The sequence below is a fragment of the Eurosta solidaginis genome, chromosome 2 (genome assembly GCF_040869045.1).
Source record: "Eurosta solidaginis isolate ZX-2024a chromosome 2, ASM4086904v1, whole genome shotgun sequence".
Lineage (NCBI taxonomy): Eukaryota > Metazoa > Arthropoda > Insecta > Diptera > Tephritidae > Eurosta > Eurosta solidaginis.
In genome coordinates this window covers 45,212,996-45,225,015 of record NC_090320.1, presented here as the reverse complement: position 1 = coordinate 45,225,015, position 12,020 = coordinate 45,212,996, and positions in this window count along the sequence as shown.

Below are 12,020 nucleotides of genomic sequence, written 5' to 3'. Positions count from 1 at the left end.
TAAACTCTCTATATTTGCTTTCGTATATATTTTCCGTATATGAGGCTATTTATATAGGAGAGGTAGAAGTAAGTGGGAGTAAAGTGGGAGTGAAGCTGAACGTAAAAATGAGAATGAAAATCCCAGTAAAAGTGAAAGAAAAATTTAAATTCGCTAAATCAAAGTAAATTTCTTAAGGTAGTTTATGATCTTTGATATATAAGTTCTCTATATGAGGTTATTTAAGTCGAAGAGGACTTCGAAGTAGAAACGCGAGTGGTAGTGGGAATGAGGGTGCGAGTGAAACAAATATTTAAAATCACTATATCTCCGATGAAGGAGGTATGCAATATTTGTAATAAATGTAGATTTTATAAATATATTTTATATACAGAGTAATTTAAGTGAGAGAGGTGGAGGCTGTGGAAGTGGTAGTAGGAGTGAGAGTGGAAAAAACGGTGAGAAATTCGCGGTATCTCCTTAATTGTTTGAAGAAGGTATCCAATATTTGGTATATAGATTTCATATATGAGGTTAGCTGGTGGAATAGATAGGGGACGTGGAAGTGGGGGCAGAAGTGAGAGTGTGAGTGCACCGAAAATTTTATTCTCAATGTCTCTGTAATTCTTTGAAGTGGGTATCCAATATTTGGTATATAGGTCCCACATATGTATGAAGTAATTTAGTTAGGAGGTAAGGAAAGGAAAATAGGGAGTAAGAAAAGGAATGGTTGTTGGAGTCAGAATGAGAGTTGGAAAGAGAATAAGAACGCTAGTGGGAATAAGAGTGGGTTGCGAATGAGAGTGGGAGTGAGAATCGAGTAGAAGTGCAAGTGGGAATGAGCTTTGCAGTTAAAGGGAGATGTAGAATGGGAAGGAGTGGAGATAAGGAAAGGATAGGAATAAAAAGGATAAGGGGAAGAAAAATTAGTAAAGTTGTAGTAGATTCCATAATATAGAGAGTGAAAGAGGGAAGGAAAGTCCAGCTTTCAAATACAGGGCAGAGCAACGGTTGTCGGTTACGCTATAATATAATATAGTAGCGAATATAAGCAGCTCGATAGGTCACTATACTGCTAGTAAATAAACGCATAACAACATCAAAGCAAGCAGCCACATATGTATGTAAACAGCAAAGCTAAGAGCGAGGAGAACTCTTCATATACATGTAATCAGCAGTTAAGAGCGAAAGAAAGGAGATATAGTCAAACATACATGTAATCATTAAAGAGCGGAGATGACGTTACTCACACATATACATATATGTAAACATATGGTCATTAAGATAGGTACCCTGTACTTTTAAATCGTAAGTTTAAGGGCATTAAAGCGTAAGTTTAAGGGCATTTTTGAAACTTTATTTTTTTTCACATGTGGCAACTTTGGTTCATTGTATATTGTCCAGTTATAATAAATTGCGTTATAAGCTTCATAGAGCCGTTGTGCTTTTAAATAAGCAAGTAAGCGTTAATATTTAGTGTGACGTTCAATAAAGAAAAATAAATAAAAATTTGTGTATATTCTTTAAATGATGGGGTCGTGCTCGGCATTGTAGTCTTGAGGAGCGAAGACTTGTTCTCAACCTTCGAAAACAGAATAAATCTTATAAATTTATCGCTGAATCACTAGGAAGGTCTAAAAATTTTGTTGTAAATGCCCTCAAGCCCATAAAATCGACGGAACGAAGAGGTGGTAAAAATAAAACTAGTCTCACTACTGACAATTTAATGGTAACTCTTGCCAAAGCGGGAACCTTTTATGTCGCCAGAAGGCTATTGCAGCAGAAATTTAATTTATTTTAATTTATTAAAAATCCGTTTTAATACCGAGTAAAGATGAGAGCAAAATTATAGTAAAAAAAGAAGTGAAATGTGGCAATTTTATGAGCCCATAAATAAAACGCATGCAAAGCCCGGTGATAATTATAAAAGTCCCCAATATATTTCATCAAGTGTATTAAACAGATTAACTGACTGATTTTTTTTGTTTTTAGTTACAAATGACGCCAAATAGACCTGGGTTCTTTAGACTTGGTCTAAGATTGGTTACCTGTGTAATTCCCCTAAGTTAATACTTCTAGGCAGTATCCGTTAGCAGTTTTATAGAATTTCTGTATTTGATGGAAAAATAAAAGAATTATAGAAATGTATATCACTCGTCTTATTGTAAACAGATGTAACTCAAAACTTAGGTTTTTTGGGAGAATGCAATTCCAAGTTTTGTCTTATTATATGGTTGATTTCTCCAGCTAATTTCTAGGGCAAATCCATGTTTTTATGGTGTCACATATACAGATTTATTTCGGGATTGGTTCATCTTACATTTAAAAATCAAAGCATTTTCAATTAGCAAAATTTATAAAACAAAGATGCATAGATATCTATTTCCGCTAATTTCATCTCAATTGAATGTAATACGACACTGAACATAATGTCGTCAGCCAGTTAGTAATATTGTATCATAATATCTCAGAAAAGCGGGCCACCGTGGTGTGATGGTAGCGTTGCTCCGCCTACCACACCGTATGCCCCCTGGGTTAATACCCCGGGCAAAGCAACATCAAAATTTTAGAAAATAAGGTATTTCCATTAGAAGAAAATTTTTCTAGAGCGGGGTTCGCCCCTCGGCAGTGTTTGGCAAGCGCTCCGGGTGTATTTCTGTCATGAAAAGCTCTCAGGGATGCCTTGCAGATGCCGTTCGGAGTCGGCATAATACATGTAGGTCCCGTTCGGCCAAGAGCGGCACGACGCAAATTGGAAGAGAAGCTCGGCCTTAGATCTCTTCGGAGATTATCGCGCCTTACATTTATTTATTTTTTTTTTTATTTATCTCAGAAAATTAGAATTTCACATTATATCAGTTTACAATAAAAGGTACATATTTTTTTTTCTTTTTATTCCAATTTTGTTCTTAGATTCAGTATACTAAACTAAATTAATGTATAACATTCAATCTAATCCAAGTACACAAATTGCACATTCGCTTATTAAAAATAAATTGAAGCGATCGCTGTTAGTTATAGCTATAGCTATAAAAAATAGCCACGATTCAAAAATATCCATCACTATTCTCACTGATACTTCAAAATCGTTGTATCAGCCATCACTATTGCCAAATCACTGGCGAGGGGTGACTCCGCTTTGGAAATATCTTTTTTTTAATCCAAAAAACGTGTTCCAAAATTTTTGATGTTGTTTTGAGCAGGAATTGAAGCCAGGATCTTCGGTTTGGTAGGCGGAGCACCTACCACAACACCACGGCGGCCACCTAAAACCTTTGTAACAATCATGTAATAGAACAGATCAAAGTAAATAATTGTGATACAGTAAAATTGATAGGAACACTTAAATAAATGGCAAAGAGTTTAAATATTCAGAAACGCCGTTGGAAAATCGAAACTTCAAAAAGCCGCTTTCATACATCATACATCAAAATCAAGTCAATAAAATTTTTTTGCTTTTTAGACTCATACAAAAGGTCATTCACAAATATCCGTCCAACTCACAATGCAAGCGCAGATGAAATATTTTTTTTTTTCCTTTAATCAAAACTCCAAATGTGCTGGATATGCGCGTTATGTGCCAGTTTCCCATCAAACCTAGAAGCGAAAAAAAATTCAATTGTATAGCCTGTCCAAATGTTTGAGAATAAAATGAAAAAACTTGCTATAAAAATTTTACAAAAAATACATTTGGCGTTTGCTGTTGTCTGCCAAAGAGATGAATATAAAAAAAAAAACACACAATTCAAATCAACAATTGTTCAAGTTGTTTCCACTGTTTTCTCTATAACGCATAGCCTCCTGCGGGGCTTGTTTATCCTTCACCTTTATAGGACAGGATGCATGTAAACGCGGTCATTGTAAAAGGTAAAATACGTTTTAGTGTACGAGTAACACTCGCACTAATATACTGATTAGGGTGTTCCAAAAAAAAAATAATTTTTTTTTTTTGTTTCCTTTTGGTATAGTGAAAATATTTTAGTGAAATATTATTAGCCCCAGTGGATAATGCGGCTTAGAATTTATCTGTGGCAGGAATGCGTATTGTAAGGAGAGACTAAAATACCCATATCATTCAAGGGATTGTGTAAAGCAAGCCCTTCAAGGGGTCGCTAGCGCAATTTATAGCTTCTCCCACCCAATTGTCAACCTTACCTACCAGTGGCGAATCCTGGGGTTATCTAAAATTTGCAGTGTGGTCATATTAAATCGTTCCCGAGATGTTCGGTCTTGTACTTTAAATGGCGCCTCTTACCGGAACGTACCGCACCTATAACCGGCAAAGAACCAGCAACATCGATAACACTCCAAAACACCTTCGGGGAGTGTGTTACAGTTACAACAACAACATCTCAAAAGATAGCTTTTCAAGTTGAAAACCTATAATTTTAATGCTAAGAGGTGCCCCATCGCGACTTCAGATTTTCCATACAAATCGAATAGGGAGTCCCATTCAATTTGAGGTTGAACTCTAAACTCGAATAGCTACTAAGTGAGTCAAGTAAGAGCAAACAAAACTTATTGGACTTGTTTTTTAGGACCGTTCAATTTCCTATATGAATTTGTATAGCTTGTGACTTAGATACTAAGGGTTAAATCTCTCGTACACTTTTCTTAAAAACTTGGAAAGTTCCCGATACGATTTGTACCTTAACATTTAAATTAAAAGCTGAAACTCTTATAGGGCTAACTCTTTTGATGGCCTGAAACAATATTTTCAATATACCAAAAAAGTAACTAAAAACTGATTGGCACACCCTAATACAAATATTTTTCATGGGACAGAGCCCCAGTTTTGTAAGAGCATTTTTTTTTTTTTTCATACGGACGCGGGCGCAAACTCAACACCTAAAGAGCACACGGCTAGGTTAGCATCATCAAAGCGCGAGATCAGCCAATATGGCTTTTTTCCTTCCTGTCCTTTTTATACTCAGTTGAGCAGAGCTACACAGAGTATATTAAGTTTGATTGGATAACGGTTGGTTGTACATATATAAAGGAATCGAGATAGATATAGACTTCCATATATCAAAATAATCAGGATCAAAAAAAATTTTGATTGAGCCCATGTCCGTCCGTCCGTCCGTCCGTCCGTCCCGTTAACACGATAACTTGAGTAAATTTTGAGGTATCTGATGAAATTTGGTATGTAGGTTCCTGAGCACTCATCTCAGATCGCTATTTAAAATGAACGATATCGGACTATAACCACGCCCACTTTTTCGATATCGAAAATTTCGAAAAATCGAAAAAGTGCGATAATTCATTACAAAAGACAGATAAAGCGACGAAACTTGGTAGATGAGTTGAACTTATGACGCAAAATATAAAATTAGTAAAATTTTGGACAATGGGCGTGGCACCGCCCACTTTTTAAAAAGAAGGTAATTTAAAATTTTTGCAAGCTGTAATTTGGCAGTCGTTGAAGATATCATGATGTAATTGGCAGGAAACGTTACCCTTATTACTGTATGTACGCTTAATAAAAATTAGCAAAATCGGAGAAGGACCACGCCCCACTTTTAAAAAAAAAAAAATTTTTTAAAGTAAAATTTTAACAAAAATTTAATATCTTTACAATATATAAGTAAATTATGTCAAGATTTCAAGTCCAGTAATGATATGGTGCAACAAAATACAAAAATAAAAGAAAATTTAAAAATGGGTGTGGCTCCGCCCTTTTTCATTTAATTTGTCTAGGGATACTTTTAATGCCATAAATCGAACAAAAATTAACCAATCCTTTTGAAATTTGGTAGGGGCATAGATTTTATGGCTTTAACTGTTTTCTGCGAAATCGGTTGATGCCACGCCCAGTTTTTATACACAGTCGTCCCGTCTGTCCTTTCGCATGGCCGTTAACACGATAACTGCGCATAAAACGATATATCTTAACTAAACTTAGTTCACGTACTCATCTGAACTCACTTTACCTTGGTATGAAAAATGAAACGATATCGGACTATGACCAACGCCCACTTTTTCGATATCGAAAATTGCGAAAAATGAAAAAAAATGCCATAATTCTATACCAAAATACGAAAAAAGGGGTGAAACATGGTAAGGTTAATTGGATTGTTTTATTGACGCGAAATATAACTTTAGAAAAAACTTTATAAAATGGTTGTGACACCTACCATATTAAGTAGAAGAAAATGAAAAATTTCTGCAGGGCGAAATAAAACACCCTTAAAATCTTGCCAGGTATTACATATATAAATAAATTAGCGGTATCCAACCGATAATGTTCTGGGTCACCCTAGTCCACATTTTGGTCGATATCTGGAAAACGCCTTCACATATACAACTACCACCACTCCCTTTTAAAACTCTCATTAATACCTTTATTTGATACCCATATCGTACAAACTCATTCTAGAGTCACCCCTGGTCCACCTTTATGGCGATATCTCGAAAAGGCGTCCACCTATAGAACTATGCCCTACACCCTTTTAAAATACTCATTAACACCTTTCTTTTGATACCCATATTGTACAAACAAATTCTAGGGTCACCGATGCTCCACCTTTATGGCGATATCTCGAAACGGCGTCCACCTATGGAACTAAGGAATACTCCCTTTTAAAATACTCATTATCACCTTTCTTTTGATGCCCATATTGTACAAACAAATTCTAGGGTCACCCCTGGTCCACCTTTATGGCGATATCTCGAAAATGCGACCACCTATACAACAACCACCACTCCCTTTAAAAACCCTCATTAATACCTTTAATTTGATACCCATATCGTACAAACACATTCTAGAGTCACCCCTGGTCCACCTTTGTGGCGATATTCCGAAAAGGTGTCCACCTATAGAACTAAGCCCCACACCCTTTTAAAATACTCATTAACACCTTTCTTTTGATACCCATATTGTACAAACAAATTCTAGGGTCACCCCTGGTCCACCTTTATGGCGATATCTCGAAACGGCGTCCACCTATGGAACTAAGGATTACTCCCTTTTAAAATACTCATTAATACCTTTAATTTGATATCCATATCGTACAAACGCATTCTAGAGTCACCCCTGGTCCACCTTTATGGCGATATTTCGAAAAGGTGACCACCTATACAACAACCACCACTCCCTTTTAAAATCCTCATTAATACCTTTAATTTGATATCCATATCGTACAAACACATTCTAGAGTCACCCCTGGTCCACTTTTATGGCGATATTTCGAAACGGCATCCACCTATAGAACTAAGGCCCACTCCCTTTTAAAATACTCATTAACACCTTTCTTTTGATACCCATATTGTACAAACAAATTCCAGGGTCACCCCTGGTCCACCTTTATGGCGATATCTCGAAACGGCGTCCACCTATGGAAATAAGGATTACTCCCTTTTAAAATACTCATTAACACCTTTCATTTGATACCCATATCATACAAACGCATTCTAGAGTCACCCCTGGTCCACCTTTATGACGATATCTCGAAACGGCGTCCACCTATAGAACTACGGCCCACTCCCTTTTAAAATACTCATTAACACCTTTCGTTTGATGCCCATATTGTGCAAACGCATTCTAGAGTCACCCCTGGTCCATCTTTACGGCGATATCTCGAAAAGGCGTCCATCTATAGAACTTAGGTCCACGCCATTTTAAAATACTCATTAATACCTTTCATTTGATACTCATATCGTACAAACGCATTCTAGAGTCAACCCTGATCCACCTTTATGGCTATATCCCTAAATGGCGTCCACCTATAGAACTATGGTGCACTCCCTCATAAAATACTCTTTAATGCCTTTCATTTGATACACATGTCATACAAACACATTTCAGGGTTTCCCTCGGTTCATTTTCCTACATGGTTATTTTCCCTTATGTTGTCACCATAGCTCTCAACTGAGTATGTAATGTTCGGTTACACCCGAATTTAACCTTCCTTACTTGTTTTATATTCAGTTGAGCAGAGCTCACAGAGTATATTAAGTTTGATTGGATAACGGTTGGTTGTACATATATAAAGGAATCGAGATAGATATAGACTTCCATATATCAAAATAATCAGGATCGAAAAAAAATTTGATTGAGCCATGTCCGTCCGTCCGTCCGTCCGTCCGTCCGTCCGTCAGTCCGTCCGTTAACACGATAACTTGAGTAAATTTTGAGGTATCTTGATGAAATTTGGTATGTAGGTTCCTGAGCACTCATCTCAGATCGCTATTTAAAATGAACGATATCGGACTATAACCACGCCCACATTTTCGATATCGAAAATTTCGAAAAACCGAAAAAGTGCGATAACTCATTACAAAAGACAGATAAAGCGACGAAACTTGGTAGATGGGTTGACGTTATGACGCAAAATAGAAAATTAGTAAGATTTTGGACAATGGGCGTGGCACCGCCCACTTTTACAAGAAGGTAATTTAAAAGTTTTGCAATCTGTAATTTGGCAGTCGTTGAAGATATCATGATGAAATTTGGCAGGAACGTTACTACTATTACTCTATATGTGCTAAATAAAAATTAGCAAAATTGGATGAAGAACACGCCCACTTTTTAAAAAAAAATTTTTTAAAATTCAAATTTTAACAAAAAATTTAATATCTTTACTGTATATAAGTAAATTAAGTCAAAATTCAACTCCAGTAATGGTATGATGCAACAAAATACAAAAATAAAAGAAAATTTCAAAATGGGCGTGGCTCCGCCCATTTTCATTTAGTTTGTCTAGAATACTTTTATTGCCATAAGTCGAACAAAAATTTACCAATCCTTCTCAAATTTGGTAGGAGCATAGATTCTATGACGGTAACTGTTTTCCGTGAAAATGGGCGAAATCGGTTGAAGCCACGCCCAGTTTTTATACACAGTCCACCGTCTGTCCTTCCGCTCGGCCATTAACACAATAACTTGAGCAAAATCCGATATATCTTTACTAAACTTAGCCCACGTACTTACCTGAGCTCACTTTTTCTTCGTATAAAAAATGGGCGAAATCTGACCATAACCACGCCCACTTTATCGATATCGAAAATTACGAAAAATGAAAAAAATGCCATAATTCTATACCAAATACGAAAAAAGGGATGAAACATGGTAACTGGATTGGTTTATTGACGCGAAATATAACTTTGGAAAAAACTTTGTAAAATGGGTGTGACACCTACCATATTAAGTAGAAGAAAATGAAAAAGTTCTACAAGGCGAAATCAACAGCCCTTGGAATCTTGGCAGGAATACTGTTAGTGGTATTGCATATATAAATAAATTAGCAGTACCCGACAGATGATTTTCTGGATCACCTGGTCCACATTTTGGTCGATATTGCGAGAACGCCTTCACATATACATCTAAGGGCCACTCGCTTTTAAAACCCTCATTAATACCTTTAATTTGATATCCATATCGTACAAAAACATACCAGAGTCACCCCTGTCCCACCCTAATGGCGATATCTCGAAAAGGCGTCCACCTATAGACCTAATGCCCCCTCCCTCTTAAAATGTTCAGTAACACCTTTCGTTTGATACCCATATCGTACAAACATTCTAGAGTCACCCCTGGCCCACCCTAATGGCGATATCTCGAAAAGGCGTCCACCTATAGACCTAGTGTCCACTCCCTCTTAAAATGCTCAGTAACACCTTTCGTTTGATACCCATATCGTACAAACATTCTAGAGTCACCCCTGGCCCACCCTAATGGCGATATCTCGAAAAGGCGTCCACCTATAGACCTAATGCCCACTCCCTCTTAAAATGCTCAGTAACAGCTTTCGTTTGATACCCATATCGTACAAACATTCTAGAGTCACACCTGGCCCACCCTAATGGCAATATTTCGAAAAGGCGTCCACCTATAGAACTAAGGATTACTCCCTTTTAAAATACTCATTACCACCTTTCATTTGATACCCATATCGTACAAACACATTCTAGAGTCACCCTGGCCCACCCTAATGGCGATATCTCGAAAAGGCGTCCACCTATAGACCTAATGTCCACTTCCTCTTAAAATGGTCAGTAACACCTTTCGTTTTATGCCCATATCGTACAAACATTCTAGAGTCACCCCTGGCCGACCCTAATGGCGATATCTCGAAAAGGCGTCCACCTATAGACCTAATGTCCACTCCCTCTTAAAATGCTCAGTAACACCTTTCGTTTGATACCCATATCGTACAAACATTCTAGAGTCACCCCTGTCCCACCCTAATGGCGATATCTCGAAAAGGCGTCCACCTATAGACCTAATGCCCACTCCCTCTTAAAATGCTCAGTAACACCTTTCGTTTGATACCCATATCGTACAAACATTCTAGAGTCACACCTGGCCCACCCTAATGGCGATATCTCGAAAAGGCGTCCACCTATAGAACTAAGGATTACTCCCTTTTAAAATACTCATTACCACCTTTCATTTGATACCCATATCGTACAAACACATTCTAGAGTCACCCTGGCCCACCCTAATGGCGATATCTCGAAAAGGCGTCCACCTATAGACCTAATGCCCACTCCCTCTTAAAATGCTCAGTAACACCTTTCGTTTGATACCCATATCGTACAAACATTCTAGAGTCACCCTTGGTCCACCTTTATGGCGATATCTCGAAAAGGCGTCCACCTATAGAACTAAGGATTACTCCCTTTTAAAATACTCCTTACCACCTTTCATTTGATACCCATATCGTACAAACACATTCTAGAGTCACCCCTGGCCCACCCTAATGGCGATATCTCGAAAAGGCGTCCACCTATAGACCTAATGCCCACTCCCTCTTAAAATGCTCAGTAACACCTTTCGTTTGATACCCATATCGTACAAACATTCTAGAGTCACCCCTGGCCCACCCTAATGGCGATATCTCGAAAGGGCGTCCACCTATAGACCTAATGCCCACTCCCTCTTTAAATGCTCAGTAACACCTTTCGTTTGATGCACATATCGTACAAACACATTCTAGAGTCACCCCTGGCCCACCCTAATGACGATATCTCCAAAAGGCTTCCACCTATAGACCTCATGCCCACTCCCTCTTAAAATGCTCAGTAACACCTTTCGTTTGATACCCATACCGTACAAACATTCTAGAGTCACCCCTGGCCCACCCTAACGGCGATATCTCGAAAAGGCTTCCACCTATAGACTAAGGCCCACTCCCTCTTAAAATGCTCAGTAACACCTTTCATTTGATACCCATATCGTACAAACAAATTCTAGAGTCAGCCCTCGTCTACCTTTATGGCGATATCCCTAAATGGCGTTCATCCATAGAACTATGGCCTACTCTCTCTTAAAATACTCTTTAATACCTTTCATTTGATACACATGTTATACAACCACATTCCAGGGTTACCCCAGATTGATTTTCCTTATTTTGTCTCCATAGCTCTCAACTGAGTATGTTATGTTCGGTTACACCCGAACTTAGCCTTCCTTACTTGTTTTTTTTAATTTGACTGCTGGCACTTCCGCTTATCAATGTCAAGCAAACATTCGGCGTTTTCCCATATTTGCAGGATTAAACTGAATATATTAAAAAACAATAAGGAAATCAAAACGTACCAAAGTAAGCGTATTCGCAATGAGAGTTCCCCTGCACTAACGTTTTTCCTGTAAGTTGTATTTATCTATAGAAAAATTAGCCGATATCGAAAAAAGGTTGAAACAACTTCATCGAATTTGTAGGAAGGAGCCATGCTAAGAAGTCCATGTATGTGGGAAACCTTCTGAATGCCATGCACCACGGGAGAGTGATTCCTCTGCATGCGGTTCAAGCAGTTCTCTATTTCTGGTCGCCTGGAGCCAAATATGTCTTGAGTAGCCGCTGAATATCCATACGGGCGGTTGATGTCCTCGTGAAGGCAAAAGCAGACATCACTGGAAAAGAATTTGTTTCTGGCCGCACCAGGGGGAGTGGGAAAACAGCCTTCACAATGAAAACTCTCCTAATGGAGTGAGGCTGATGGTTTTGGCTGGTGCTCGAAAATAGTTTTTATAGAGCAACAGCTTTAAACATAAAAATATAAATCAAGTTAGATGGTTGAGCTCCGGTCGAAATAGA